Here is a 14,383-nt window from a genome sequence, read left to right on the forward strand (position 1 = left end):
AATTAATTTTAAACCCACTAACAGCCTCATCATAACAATACCAAATTATAATACAATTACTAATATATGTCATTCATATACCGAATTCTATAATTTAGGTGGCCGCCCCCCCGAGTGTGCTAGAATGGATGCTTTGCTTTATTTCTGTGTTCCAGGATCTTATTGATGTCAATTGCATTCCGGTCAAAATAATAACCCCTTCTACAACAACTGCGGTGTTAATAACTTCGTGTTGGCACGTTAAATGATTTATAGAGCTGCAAGTGAGGCACTCAAACTATATCCTTGTCCTTCCTGTGTGTGGCAACCTCCGGGCTAATTCTTGATCCATCTTCCCTTTTAATGTCAGCCTCCCTCCCTCTCTCCCCCGCCCCCATTATGATGGTTATTATTATTATTATTGCTGGTTGAAAACGGTTGGGTACCGAGTTTTGAGGCCGCTTGGAACAGTGGAAATCTGACAGGTCTTCTCTGGAACCGGACAGGTGGACTGAGGAAGGTGTGTCGGCCCTGGTTGTTGTGAGCAAGCATTGCATCACCATAGCAGCTACACTGGTACGGTGCCCTCTCAGTGGTCGGAAATGGAGTGGGTCGGCAACTGCCCAATTCCAGGACTTCCACTGTTGGGTCAGCACCACTGAACCAGCATTGGCCGGAAAGCGCATTTGAACAAAATGCCGAAAACCCTGAGCCCAAGGGCAGCGTTTCTGGTTGGCTTGTTGCTTCGTGGCAGAAAAGGGTTTTGTTATTCATGGCTTCATGAGGTGGAATGAAAGCTTCAGTTGCTTGGAATGAAAGGCGGGCAGAGTGCTGTTGTGCCCAGGTCTTGCTTGTGGGGCTCCCTTATGCCATATCTAGGTGTCCACTCGATGTGTCCTTATTATGTTCTTGTGTGGCACTGGTTTGGGGTTAAGTTGGGTAGATTGCTCAGAGTCCCTCTTTGTAACAGCTTGGCTTGGCTGGCGTGGCAAGGAACCATCACCTGTAGGCGACTAGAAACAGGTTGCGCTTCGCAGATATTTCTCCTTGCAAGGGCGTGGGGGCAGCTGCTGGCAGCCTGGTAGATTCCAGGTGAAGGAACACACACACACACACACACACACACACCCACACCTGTTGCTGCCACCACCCCTCTTCTGACCACAGGAGTAGAGCAGGCTGGAGCTGGATTTCCCTCCTGCCCCTGCAGCCAGGTGCCCCTGGCTTAATAGACTGCAATATAGAGTAAGCGTAACTTTTATATGCCGTGAGAAACCCAAAAAATGGTGCAACTTGCTTTGTTCGGTTAATTGTGGTTATCTGGAGCAGAACACACAATATCGCTAAACAATGCCTGTATTTGCCTGCAGTATCTGAAGCACCGCCTCTCCCTATATAAACCAACCCGGACTCTGCATTTGTCGTCTGAGGCCCTTCTTTCTGTGCCTCCTCCACATGTGGTCTGGAGGGTGGCAACACGAGAACAGGGCCTCTTCTTCGGTGGCTACCCTTTTGTGGAATGCTCTCCCCGGGGAGGTTCAACTGGCACCTTCATTGTATATTTTAGGCACCAGGCGAAAACGTTCCTCTTCAACCAGGCATTTGGATGATTAATATTCTACAGCAGGGTTTCCCTGCAAGTTGGGTCCCCAGCTGTTTTGGGAACTACAACTCCCATCATCCCTAGCTAGCAGGACCAGTGGTCAGGGATAGTGTGAATTGTAGTCCAAAAACAGCTGGAGACCCAAGCTTGGGAAACCTTGCTCTACTTGTAAATGTGTCTGTGGGAAGCGGGGGCCTTATTGCTTTGTTTCGCTTATTTTCATGCTTTTATCCTGTACAGTGGCACCTTGGTTGTCAAACTTAATCCATTCTGGAGTCTGTTCGACTCCAGGAACAGTTCGGAAACCAAAGCGTGGCTTCCAATTGGCTGCAAGAGCTTCCAGCACTCAATCGGAAGCTGCGGACGCCTCACTGGACATTTGCCTTCTGAAAAATGTTCGCAAACCGGAACACTCCCTTCCGGCTTTGCGGCGTATGGGAGCCGATTTCTTCGGGAGCCAAGCCGTTTGACAACCAAGGTACCACTGTAGTTTGCTCTATGAACCGCCCTGAGATCTTATGATGAAGGCTGGTATGTAAATCTTAGTAAAGGTAAAGGGACCCCTGAACATTAGGTCCAGTCGTGACCGACTCTGGGGTTGTGGCGCTCATCTCGCTTTATTGGCCGAGGGAGCCGGCGTACAGCTTCAGGGTCATGTGGCCAGCATGAATTAAGTACTTAACCCGAGTTACCACTGTATTGCCCGCCCCCGCTCATGGGTTCTGGGTAGCTATTGTTATAAGTAACTGAATGGGCCTGTGTGCTACATCTGTGTGCATTTGTGTGGGGCGGAGGGGGGGGGATAATGTCCATTTGTCTTGTGCTGGCACCATGCCTACACTTATTAATATAAACTATATTGAAATGTGCAGGGTGGTCATAGTTCAAAATCCGTATTTTCTTTAAGGTGTGGCAGGATCGGGCTCCCCACTTTCACTCCAGCCACAAAGTACAGTCCCTTCTGGCCATAGAAGAATTGTAAACTTGGATGCATTATCTGTACTGGGTGGGGTGGGGACGATGATGATACGATAGCACATTTTGAGCGAACCACTCTGGAATCAAAAGCCCTTTTCAGAGCACACATCTGTGAAACCCAACTGAGCTGAGAAATGCAGCGCTCTTACAACATGCCAATTTGCAAGTTTGCAGCCCTCCTCCCGAGCTACCGCAGGATGGGGAATGTATTATTCTGTCCAGGGCCTAGAAAATATCCCCAACCCTTGCGAGATATCGTCTTGACGTCTCCACCATCTGGAGGTGAATGCTTGGGGGAATCACTGGATCCTGGCAGTTTTCAGACACATCCTGTAGAATTCTATCCGTTCTGTTTTTATCTGCACAATCAGAACGAATTTCAGGAACCAAAATGCTTTTTCTGTGCAGCCTGAGCAAGAGCAGTAGACAACATTATGATTACAGTGGTACCTCAGGTTAAGTACTCAATTCGTTCCAGAGGTCCGTACTTAACCTGAAACTGTTCTTAACCTGAAACACCATTTTAGCTAATGGGGCCTCCCGCTGCCACCACGCCGCCGGAGCACGATTTCTGTTCTCATCCTGAAGCAAAGTTCTTAACCCGAGGTACTATTTCTGGGTTAGCGGACTCTGTAACCTGAAGCGTATGTAACCTGAAGCGTATGTAACACGAGGTACCACTGTATAGCTAACTCTTGTTGCTTGTCTTCACTTACTCCTGCCCTGCTCACAGTTGTGAATATTCCTATGTTATGAATGGTCCGAGTCACCATTAAGAAAAAATAGGTCGGAATGGCCCAATATATGTCTGTGGACTGTCCCTAGATCTTCCTTAAGTTCTCAGAATTCTTAACCTAGCTCAAGTTTCGCCAGCTAGCCAGATGTTTAATTGATAATCAATCACAGTCAGTCCGTCGCTTGAAAAATAAAGATTTCAGAACCGCCTTGCCCCAAAATGTCAACTCTGGGCGTTCCATTTTGGCGACTGTAACCTTGGGACACTGGTGGTGCTGTGGGTTAAGCCACAGAGCCTAGGACTTGCCGATCAGAAGGCCGGCAGTTCAAATCCCCGCAACGGGGTGAGCTCCCGTTGCTCGGTCCCTGCTCCTGCCAACCTAGCAGTTCGAAAGCACGTCAAAGTGCAAGTAGATAAATAGGTACCGCTCCGGCGGGAAGGTAAACGGTGTTTCCGTGCGCTGCTCTGGTTCACCAGAAGTGGCTTAGTCATGCTGGCCACATGACCCAGAAGCTGTACGCCGGCACCCTCAGCCAATAAAGCGAGATGAGCACCGCAACGCCAGAGTTGGCCATGACTGGACCTAATGGTCAGGGGTCCCTTTACCTTTATCTTAACCTTGGTTTAAGGAGCCATTTGGCACCTAGCTTATATACCTGACTTTCTAACACTGCACAGTTGCAATTAGAAGCTTTGTCACATTTGTGCAGTGGCCAAAGAAATTGGTAGCCTTGTACCCATCACTTGGTAATTCTGATTTCTAAGAGAACAGAAATAAAAACCAGTGCAGTATTTGAGAAAAATTCAGCCTGCGCTATTGATTCAAAATAGCATCCAGTTGTCTCCGAACATAGGAGAAACTTGTTCCTTGATTTGGCTATGGTACCTTAAAGAGAGGGACGCAGGTGGCACTGTGGGTTAAACCACAGAGCCTAAGACTTGCCGATCAGAAGGTCGGCGGTTCGAATCCCCGCAAGGGGGTGAGCTCCCGTTGCTCGGTCCCTGCTCCTGACAACCTAGCAGTTCGAAAGCACGTCCAAGTGCAAGTAGATAAATAGGTACCGCTCCGGCGGGAAGGTAAACGGTGTTTCCGTGCGCTGCTCTGGTTCGCCAGAAGCGGCTTAGTCCTGCTGGCCACATGACCTGGAAGCTGTACGCTGGCTCCCTCGGCCAATAAAGCGAGATGAGCGCTGCAACCCCAGAGTCGGTCACGACTGGACCTAATGGTCAGGGGTCCCTTTACCTTTACCTTAAAGAGGTGTTCAAATGCGTAATGAATATATGTATAGAAATATACATGCATGCGTGACATATATACCGCACCCTACAGTCGCTGAAAAACATAAAAATAGACCCACAACAAATGAAGTCACCAGCTATTTTGGTCTCGGATCTGATTCATAACAAAGTTGATTCATTCTCTCCCACCATAAATTGAGCACTGTTTTAATTGCAGAGATGGAGTTTGTTTGCGGCTGGCTTCCCCCTTTCACCGACTCTCGAGTCAAATCCCCAGGAACCATCCAACAATACTTGGATGGATCAGGCCCTTAATATTTGTATAAAGATAAAGGGACCCCTGTCCATTAGGTCCAGTCGTGACCGACTCTGGGGTTGCGGTGCTCATCTCGCTTTACTGGCCAAGGGAGCTGGCGTCCAGCTTCCGGGTCGTGTGGCCAGCAGGACTAAGCCGCTTCTGGCGAACCAGAGCAGCGCACGGAAACGCCGTTTACCTTCCCGCCGGAGCGGTACCTATTTATCTACTTGCGCTGGTGTGCTTTCGAACTGCTAGGTTGGCAGGAGCTGGGACCGAGCAATGGGAGCTCACCCCGTCGCGGGGATTCGAACCGCCAACCTTCTGATCGGCAAGTCCTAGGCTCTGTGGTTTAACCCACAGCGCCACCCGCGTCCCATAATATTTGTATAGTGTCTAAGAATTGGGCATGGGGGCTGTTGCTCAGGGGGCCATTGCAGCCAGCAGTTGAGGCAATCGGTTGTACAATCAGGGGGATCCGGTACCTCTGCGGATAAGCCCTTTCGATGAATGCGAAGGTCAGTCCCTAGCAGATACAGTCAAAAAGTGTGCCGGAAAGGGTTACTTCCGGGTTTCGCTGCTCGCGCATGCGCAGACGCTCAAAATGACATCACGCGCATGCGCAGAAGCGGCGAATCACGACCCGCGCACACGCAGGCATGGGTTGCATTTTGCTCATGTTGCGAACAGGGCTCCGGAACGGATCCCATTCGCAAGCAGAGGTACCACTGTATGCTATTCATAGTAAGGTAAAGGTAAAGGGACCCCTGACCATTAGGCCCAGTCGTGACCAACTCTGGGGTTGTGGCGCTCATCTCGCTTTATTGGCCGAGGAAGCCGGCGTACAGCTTCCGGGTCATGTGGCCAAGCAGGACTAAGCCGCTTCTGGCGAACCAGAGCAGCGCACGGAAACACCATTTACCTTCCCGCCGGAGCGGTACCTATTTATCTACTTGCACTTTGATGTGCGTTCGAACTGCTAGGTTGGCAGGAGCAGAGACCGAGCAATGGGAGCCCACCCCGTTTGGGGATTCGAACCTCCGACCTTCTGATCGGCAAGTCCTAGGCTCTGTGAGCACAGTGCCACCCGCGTCCCATACTATTCATAGTACCAAATTGTAAATTTCAACAGAAGTAACTCATAAAGTTCAACAAACGAACAAAGCAGAAGAGTTTGTTGAACTTTATGAGTTACTTCTGTTGAAATTTACAATTTGTTAGTATATCTTATTTATCTAAGAACAGAGCCGGTTACGTCTCATGTGTTTACTGAGTATGCGTTACGTGACCATGGGTTTGTTTATTGTTGCTTTGTTGGTGCTATACATGCGGGGGGGCATGTCTTCACCCGCTGCAAAGATGTTCTCACCCTGGCTTGAGACAAATTCTGAGCATCTTAAAGACCACTGTTGGTGTGCGGCTGGTTTGAATCCCAGAACTTCAGTATTGAGTGGGACCATAAGGTTCATCAAGTCCTGTGGGAACCTTTTCCCCAATGACCCTGAGATTAAAGAGCCTTGTGTTCAATATCGGACTGAACTATTTATACCCATCAATGCGTCAAACAGTTGCATCGCACGAGAAATTACAGAACACATAGATCTTGGATAGATCTCCCTTTCCATGGAGGCGCAAGTTACAGCAACAGCCAAGGCGACATTTTTCCACCTTCGCCGCATCAATCAGTTGTTCCCTTACCTTTCCCGCCCCGACCTGGCCACAGTGATCCATACGACGGTCACCTCCAGGCTTGACTACTGTAATTCGCTCTACGCGGGGCTGCCCTTGAAGCTGTCCCAGAAACTCCAGCGGGTGCAGAATGCTGCAGCGAGGCTCCTCACGGGGTCCCTGCCATGGGAGCATATTCACCCAGTGCTTTTCAAGCTGCACTGGCTCCCGGTAGAATAAAGGGTCAGATTTAAGGTGCTGCTTTTGACCTTTAAAGCCCTTCACAGCCTAGGACCCTTGTACCTACGGGACCGCTTCTCCTGGTATGCCCCACGGAGGACCTTAAGGTCCATATATAGCAACACCCTAGAGGTCCCGGGCCCTAAGGAAGTTAGATTAGCCTCAACCAGAGCCATGGCCTTTTCAACACTGGCCCCGGCCTGGTGGAACGCTCTGTCTCATGAGACCAGGGCCCTGCAGGATCTGATCTCTTTCCACAGGGCCTGTAAGACAGAGTTGTTCCACCTGGCCTTTGGCTTGGAATCAATTTGATTCCCTCCCTCTCTTTCTTTCTCCTTTCTTCTCCTATGAAGAGATTGCACCCATATGTTTTAATGTTGTATCTTAATCATTTAAATTGTAATTTAATCAACTTGTTTTTATTATTGGTTGTTAGCCCCCCTGAGGGTGGAGTATAAAAAATATTATTATTATTATTATTATTATTATTATTATTATTATTATTATTATTGGATAGCGTCACGCACAGACAAATTGGAAACATGGCCGTTCGAACACAGCCTAGGAGTCTGAAGCGCTTTGTTGACGCCTTGCTGCAAAACTCGCTTCAAGATTCGTTTCGGGGTCTTGTTGTGGCCGCCGGCTGAGAATAAATCAGCTTTCTGTGTTGTTAACCGCTATACCCATAAGGAGCGGCTGGTTTTAAGCTTTAAAGCCCTATACGGCCTAGGACCCTCGTACCTACGGGACCGCCTCTCCTGGTATGTCCCACAGAGGAACTTACGGTCTTCAGACAAAAACATCTTGAAGGTCCCAGGCCACAGAGAGGTTAGGCTGGCATCAACTAGAGCCAGGGCCTTCTCGGCTGTGGCCCCGATCTGGTGGAACGCTCTGTCACAAGAGACTAGGGCCCTGCGGGACTTGACATCTTTCCGCAGGGCCTGCAGGACGGAGCTTTTCCTCCAGGCCTTTGGCCAAGGCACAGTCTGACTCCCTCTCCCCTTTCATAAGAACTTGCAAGAAAGTGGCCTCCCAATTTTTCTCACAGGCCCATATAAGTTCAGCACAAACAGTTGGGCTTGGTGAGCATTTAAGGTCCCCAACCCTAATCTGATCCTGATCTGATTTGAGGATGTATTTTAACTGATCGTCTGATTTTATGTTAATGTGTTATACATTTGATGTTTGCCGCTCTGAGCCCGGCTTCGGCTGGGGAGGGCGGGATATAAATAAAAATTATTATTATTATTATTATTATTATTATTATTATTATTATTTATTCTGAGCTGGAGAGTTGGTTACTGACGCTGTACTGACTGGAAGCAGCACCTCAGGGTTTCCTGACTTGGACTTGAGGTCTTCTGCCTGCAAAGCAGATGTCTTGACACCCAGCTATTGCTCTCGGACCCCTGCCCTGTCCTGTATCTAGTTCACCTTTCCTTCTCTCTCTGTATGGGGTGGAGAGAGCGAACAGATGGCTGCTCATTGTTATCCTGCCATCTTCCTCCTCCGTTGCAATTTGCTGCCGGTTGTGCATATCTTAAAACCATCTGTCCCTTTCTCTCGGCGCCGGGAACTTTTTATCCGTTCCATTTGTCTCGGTGCATTTATACTGGCAAGCGCTCTGAGAGTATCTGTGTGCTTGCATCAGGGTTTTTTTGGGGGGCGGGGGGAGATTCTTCTGGAGGCCCAGCTTGCAAGCCTCGTTGCTTCAGTGTGAGACTTTCTTGGGCAGTTTCCTGGGGGAAGAACTTGCAGATATTTGCGGCTTGGAAAACAGAGGAAGTGGTGACATCGCTGCGCTGAGAATCATGGTTCAGAGAAGACTCAGGCAAGGCAGGGGCGAAGAGGTGCTTCTCATTTTCAGTCAGCAAGTTGTCTGATTAAAGAGTCGCGTTGCCATAAAAGCACAGGTAAAAACTCAGATATAAAAGCTGCTCTCCAAATGGCACCTTGAACCTAGGGTGCAGTCGCCACAACGAAATGTTGGAGGGTGGATGGCGGCTAGCAGATTGAGGTTGAATCCTGACAAGACAGAAGTACTGTTTTTGGGAGACAGGGAGCGGGTGGGTGTGGGGGATTCCCTGGTCCTGAATGGGGTAACTGTGCCCCTAAAGGACCAGGTGTGCAGCCTGGGAGTCATTTTGGACTCACAGCTGTCCATGGAGGCACAGGTCAATTCTGTGTCCAGGACGGCTGTCTACCAGCTCCACCTGGTACGCAGGCTGAGACCCTCCCTGCCCGCAGACTGTCTCGCCAGAGTGGTGCATGCTCTAGTTATCTCCCGCTTGGACTACTGCAATGCGCTCTACGTGGGGCTACCTTTGAAGGTGACCCGGAAACTACAACTAATCCAGAATGCGGCAGCTAGACTGGTGACTGGGAGTGGCCGCCGGGACCACATAACACCGGTTCTGAGAGATCTGCATTGGCTCCCAATACGTTTCCGAGCACGATTCAAAGTGTTGGTGCTAACCTTGAAAGCCCTAAACGGCCTGGTCCTGTATACCTGAAGGAGCGTCTCCACCCCCATCGTTCTGCCCGGACGCTGAGGTCCAGCACCGAGGGCCTTCTGGTGGTTCCCTCATTGCGAGAAGTGAGGCTACAGGGAACCAGACAGAGGGCCTTCTTGGTAGTGGCACCCGCCCTGTGGAACGCCCTCCCATCAGATGTCAAAGAGATAAACAACTATCTGACATTCAGAAGACATCTTAAGGCAGCCCTGCTCAGGGAAGTTTTTAATATGTAACGCTGTATTGTTTTTAACACTTGATTGGGAGCCGCCCAGAGTGGCTGGGGAAACTCAGCCAGATGGGCGGGGTATAAATAATAAATTATTATAATATTATTATTATGTCTTTGCGCCATCTTTCTCTTATTCCCCTTTTCTTTCTTTCTTTTTTGGCAGTGAAATTTGTCGCCGTCGGTTTTATTACTGTTTGTTTCATTTCTTTACTGCTTTACACAGGCACAGGCAAGCTCAGCCCTCCAGATGTTTTGGGACTACAATTCCCATCATCCCTGACCACTGGTCCTGCTAGCTAAGGATGATGGGAGTTGTAGTCCCAAAACATCCAGAAGGCCTAGTTTGCTTATGCCTGGCTTTACATTTTAAAGAAAACATCTCAAAGCGGTTTACGAAACCTACAATAAAACCATCCAGAATGAAAGAAATGCCAGCTTCAAGGGGTATATTTCAGATCCTTCTCTAAGGGACATTTAGCTCCCCCCCTATTTATTTACCTACTTAATTTAATAGAGAGTCCCATGGACTGCAAGAAGATCAAACCTCTCCATTCTGAAGGAAATCAGCCCTGAGTGCTCACTGGAAGGACAGATCCTGAAGCTGAGGCTCCAAGACTTTGGCCACCTCATGAGAAGAGAAGACTCCCTGGAAAAGACCCTGATGTTGGGAAAGATGGAGGGCACAAGGAGAAGGGGACGACAGAGGATGAGATGGTTGGATAGTGTTCGCGAAGCTACAAAGATGAGTCTGACCAAACTGCGGGAGGCAGTGGAAGATAGGAGGGCCTGGCGTGCTCTGGTCCAGGGGGTCACGAAGAGGCGGACACGACTAAACGACTGGTACCAATTCTGGTGCTGGAGGAGACTCTTGAGAGTCCCATGGACTGCAAGAAGATCAAACGTATCCATTCTTAAGGAAATCAGCCCTGAGTGCTCACTGGAAGGACAGATCCTGAAGCTGAGGCTCCAAGACTTTGGCCACCTCATGAGAAGAGAAGACTCCCTGGAAAAGACCCTGATGTTGGGAAAGATGGAGGGCACAAGGAGAAGGGGACGACAGAGGACGAGATGGTGGGACAGTGTTCTCGAAGCTACCAGCATGAGTTTGACCAAACTGCGGGAGGCAGTGGAAGACAGGAGGGCCTGGCGTGCTCTGGTCCAGGGGGTCACGAAGAGGCGGACACGACTAAACGACTAAAGCACAACAACTTAATTTATAGAGCTGCCCCATAGCAGGAGGACTATGTAGTGGTTAGAGTGTCGGACCAGGACCTGGGAGATCAGGGTTCAAATCCCCACTCCACCAGAAAGTTCACTGGGTGACCTTAGAGCTAGTCGCAGCCTCTTAAGCTACCTCGCAGGGGCGTTGGGATTACCTGTGGAGAGGGGGTGGACCATGTGCTCCTTGCAGAAAAAGGTGGGAGATAAAATGCAATAAATGAGCTCTTCTGCTCACCTGTTAAGGAAGTTGGAGGGGCCAGCCAGATGGAAATGTCAGTCCTGACATCTGCACATGTTTGCAATTGGACCTGCGCCGGTCACAAAACGCGCCTGGCTAATTTCTAACACTGTTTGGTGGTGGGAAGGGGGGATATCTGGGGGGCAAGGCTGGCTGTACCATTCAGCAAAGGACGGACACAGCAGGGAGATGTCGGCTGATGGGGTCAAGGAGGGTAACGCATGGCCTGCACAGAACCACATTACTGCTTTGGCAACGATTGCGTCTTCTCACCCAACTTGTTAGAGCTCTTTATCGAGTTCAGAACTCCTCTCCCCGCTGCTTAAGTCCTAAACAATTAGATGAGGCCTTCGTTGACTTTTGAAGCAGTTACTCAACAGATACTCTTCCTTCCCTGCTCTCTTGTGTGGAGCGTTGACAAAAAAAAACCGTGTGGGGGGGGAGAAGTCATTTATATTGAACAAAGCCCTCTCAACTCCTTCCACACCTGCAGAACCGGCAGGGAATCGGTGTTAGAAATTAGCCAGGCGCGTTTTGCGATTGGTGCGGGTCCAGTTGCGACCACCTGGAGATCTCTGGGTGCTTAGATAAGAAGCTGAAACGTTTTCCTTGAAGCTTGAGTTTGTTTCATTCTAGATTGTTTGAATGGATGTTTTAATGTGTTGCAAATGCTTTGAGACGGGACACGGGTGGCGCTGTGGGTTAAACCACAGAGCCTAGGAATTGCTGATCAGAAGGTCGGCGGTTCAAATCCCCGCGACTGTTGCTCGGTCCCTGCTCCTGCCAACCTAGCAGTTCGAAAGCACGTCAAAATGCAAGTAGATAAATAGGTACCACTCCGGCGGGAAGGTAAACGGCATTTCCATGCGCTGCTCTGGTTCGCCAGAAGCGGCTTAGTCATGCTGGCCACTGTACGCCGGCTCCCTCGGCCAGTAAAGCGAGATGAGCACCACAACCCCAGAGTCGGCCACGACTGGACCTAATGGTCAGGGGTCCCTTTACCTTTTTAAAAGAGTAGGGGGACAGTTTCTCTCCTGCAGACCTTGACTCAGCTCTTCATTACTTTGGGGAAAGAGTCTGACCTGGTCTTTCCATCGCTGACCCTGTCCTTTCTCCTGGCCAAACATGCCCTTGGTGTCAAGGATGGAATTGAGAAAGTGGGGAAGCTTCCGTTCACTCGGCCTGTTTCCTGTTCTAAACATGGCATGGGAAATGAACTAGGCTAAAGGCGAACACATCCTCCCAGCTAGGTGCTGGATGCTGCAATTCCCTTGGCGAGGAGAGATGGAAAAGATGTAGACCTGGTCCCGCCTGGGTGGAGCTGCTCTTCAACTTAGGGCTCTCGCCTCCAGTATCGGCTTAGCTCGGCATGGAAGCTGCAGGCAGCCACTCAGGAAATACTCGGTGCACCAGATTCCTGGAAGTCTTAAGAGGCTGATTCACACCGCCACCTGATCCCCGCTGGAACCCCAGGGTTTTTAAATCCAGTGTTTACATTTGCAGGAATCTGCACGTTATCGTGAGCTACATGAGGTGTTCTTCTCCGTGGGGCTGCCTCCAAAGGCGGCCTGGAAGCTTCAGCAGCTGCAAAATTCAACGGCCAGGCTCCTCACCAGGGCAAAATGGCGTGAGCACGTAGCCCCAAGCCTGGCCCGACTGCACTGGCTGCCAGCTAGCTCCCAGGCCCAATTCAACAGGCTGGTTTTGACCGATAAAGCCTTAAACGGCTCAAGACCTCTCCCCGTATGAACCAACCCAGACCCTGCAATCCTCACCCGAGGCCCTTCTTCAGGTGTCCCTTCCGCAAGAGGTCGGCAACACAAGAACGGGGCCTTCTCTGCAGCGGCTCCCCATTTGCAGATGCTCTTCCCAGGGAGGCTCGCCTGTCCCCTTCGTTGCATATCTTTAGACACCAGGTAGAAACGTTTCTCTTCTCCCAGTAAGCAATCTAGGTCCTTGGTACTGAATTTTTTTTTAAGCTGCTACCTGTCATCCAGCCCCCCAACCCAGGGGTCAGCAAACTTTTTCAGCAAGGGGCCAGTCCACCTTGTGGGGGGCCGGACTATATTTTTTTGGGGGGGGGATGAACGAATTCCTATGCCCCACAAATAACCCAGAGATGCATTTTAAATATAGTCATACCTCGGGTTGAATGTGCTTTGGGCGCATTCGAGTTGCGCTCTGCGGCAACCCGGAAGCAAAGGAGAGCGTTACTTCTGGGTTTCACCGCTTGCGCATGCGGAGGCGCTCAAAATGACATCACGAGCATGCACAGAAGCGGCGGGAAGCGACGTGTGCGTGCACGGATGTGCCGTGGCTGGTTACGTTTGCTTCTAGATGCGAACGGGATCCTTTCCGGAGCCCCGTTACGTTTGCTTCTAGATGCGAACGGGGCTCCGGAACGGATCCCGTTCGCATCTAGAGGTACCACTGTAAAAGGACACATTCTACTCATCTAAAGACACCAGGCAGGCCCCACAAATGACCCAGAGATGCATTTTAAATAAAAGGACACGTTCTACTCATGTAAAAACACGCTGATTCCCAGACCGTCCGCGGGCCGGATTGAGAAGGCGATTGGGCCGGATCCGGCCCCTGGGCCTTATGTTTGCCTACCCCATGTGTGCAGTAAGTCATAGGCTGAGCTCACATTTCATGAAATGTTTGTGAGCACTGCAGAAGAACATTGAATGACAGAATCTCCGTCGAGAGGGAAGGGAGAGGCCAGGAATGTTTTAGCAAGAGGACTGGGTTTCCAGAGCTGACAGAATCAAAATTGGCCACGGATGGAGCAGGGGAACTCGAGGAATGAATAGAGAGGGGAGGTCAACAGTTTGTGTGTGTGTGGACAGGCAGAAGAGACCAGGATCTGGTGCCGGGAAGCAACAGGGAACTATTCAAACAGGAGGCATATCAAATGTGCTCCAAACTGGCTGAGCTTGATTTGGCCTGAATCGCGATGACCCGGCCGGACCTTGCAGAGCTTGTTCTTTTCCACAAACAGGTGTAGCAAGCATTAAATCTGCTTGCTGTGGTTGTGAAGCCAGGTCTCCCTTTCCTGAGCTTTGCCGGACGCTCCCCTAGATAACCGCAGAGATGGGGGGGCCACACCCCCTTCTTCCTCAAGAGCGCACTTTCATCCCTCTTGCTGTGAACATCCGCAGCAATTAATGTGCTGCTTTTGTGTGGTGGTTCTTCAAGTTTCCTGCCCCAAAGTGCCCTCTTTCCAGAGCGAATTTTCTGTCTATTTGTCCATCTAGCCCAGAATTCTCTACTCTGACTGCCAGCAGCTCTGTCAGGTCTTGGGCAGAGAGTGCTCTTCACCATCGCCTGATATTTACAATTCTGACCGGCAGCATCTCTTCACAGTCCGGGCCAGAGCCACATCTTAGCTCTGCCAGTTTAGATCCTTTAACCAGAGGTTTATTTTTGTCTCATTTC

The 14,383-nt window shown here is 50.1% G+C and overlaps 1 protein-coding gene and 1 long non-coding RNA gene across 3 annotated transcripts in view; both read left to right on the top strand.

Annotated features, from left to right (window-relative positions):
- Window positions 1-14,383, top strand: part of LOC128405798 (uncharacterized) — a 227,796-nt gene that overhangs the window by 96,248 nt on the left and 117,165 nt on the right. The gene's annotated exons all lie outside the window — the stretch shown is intronic.
- The window catches only part of SH3GL1 (SH3 domain containing GRB2 like 1, endophilin A2), a 59,122-nt gene that overhangs the window by 1,052 nt on the left and 43,687 nt on the right, over window positions 1-14,383 (top strand). The window lies entirely within an intron of this gene.

This window comes from Podarcis raffonei, chromosome 18 (genome assembly GCF_027172205.1).
Source record: "Podarcis raffonei isolate rPodRaf1 chromosome 18, rPodRaf1.pri, whole genome shotgun sequence".
Classification (NCBI taxonomy): Eukaryota; Metazoa; Chordata; class Lepidosauria; order Squamata; family Lacertidae; genus Podarcis; species Podarcis raffonei.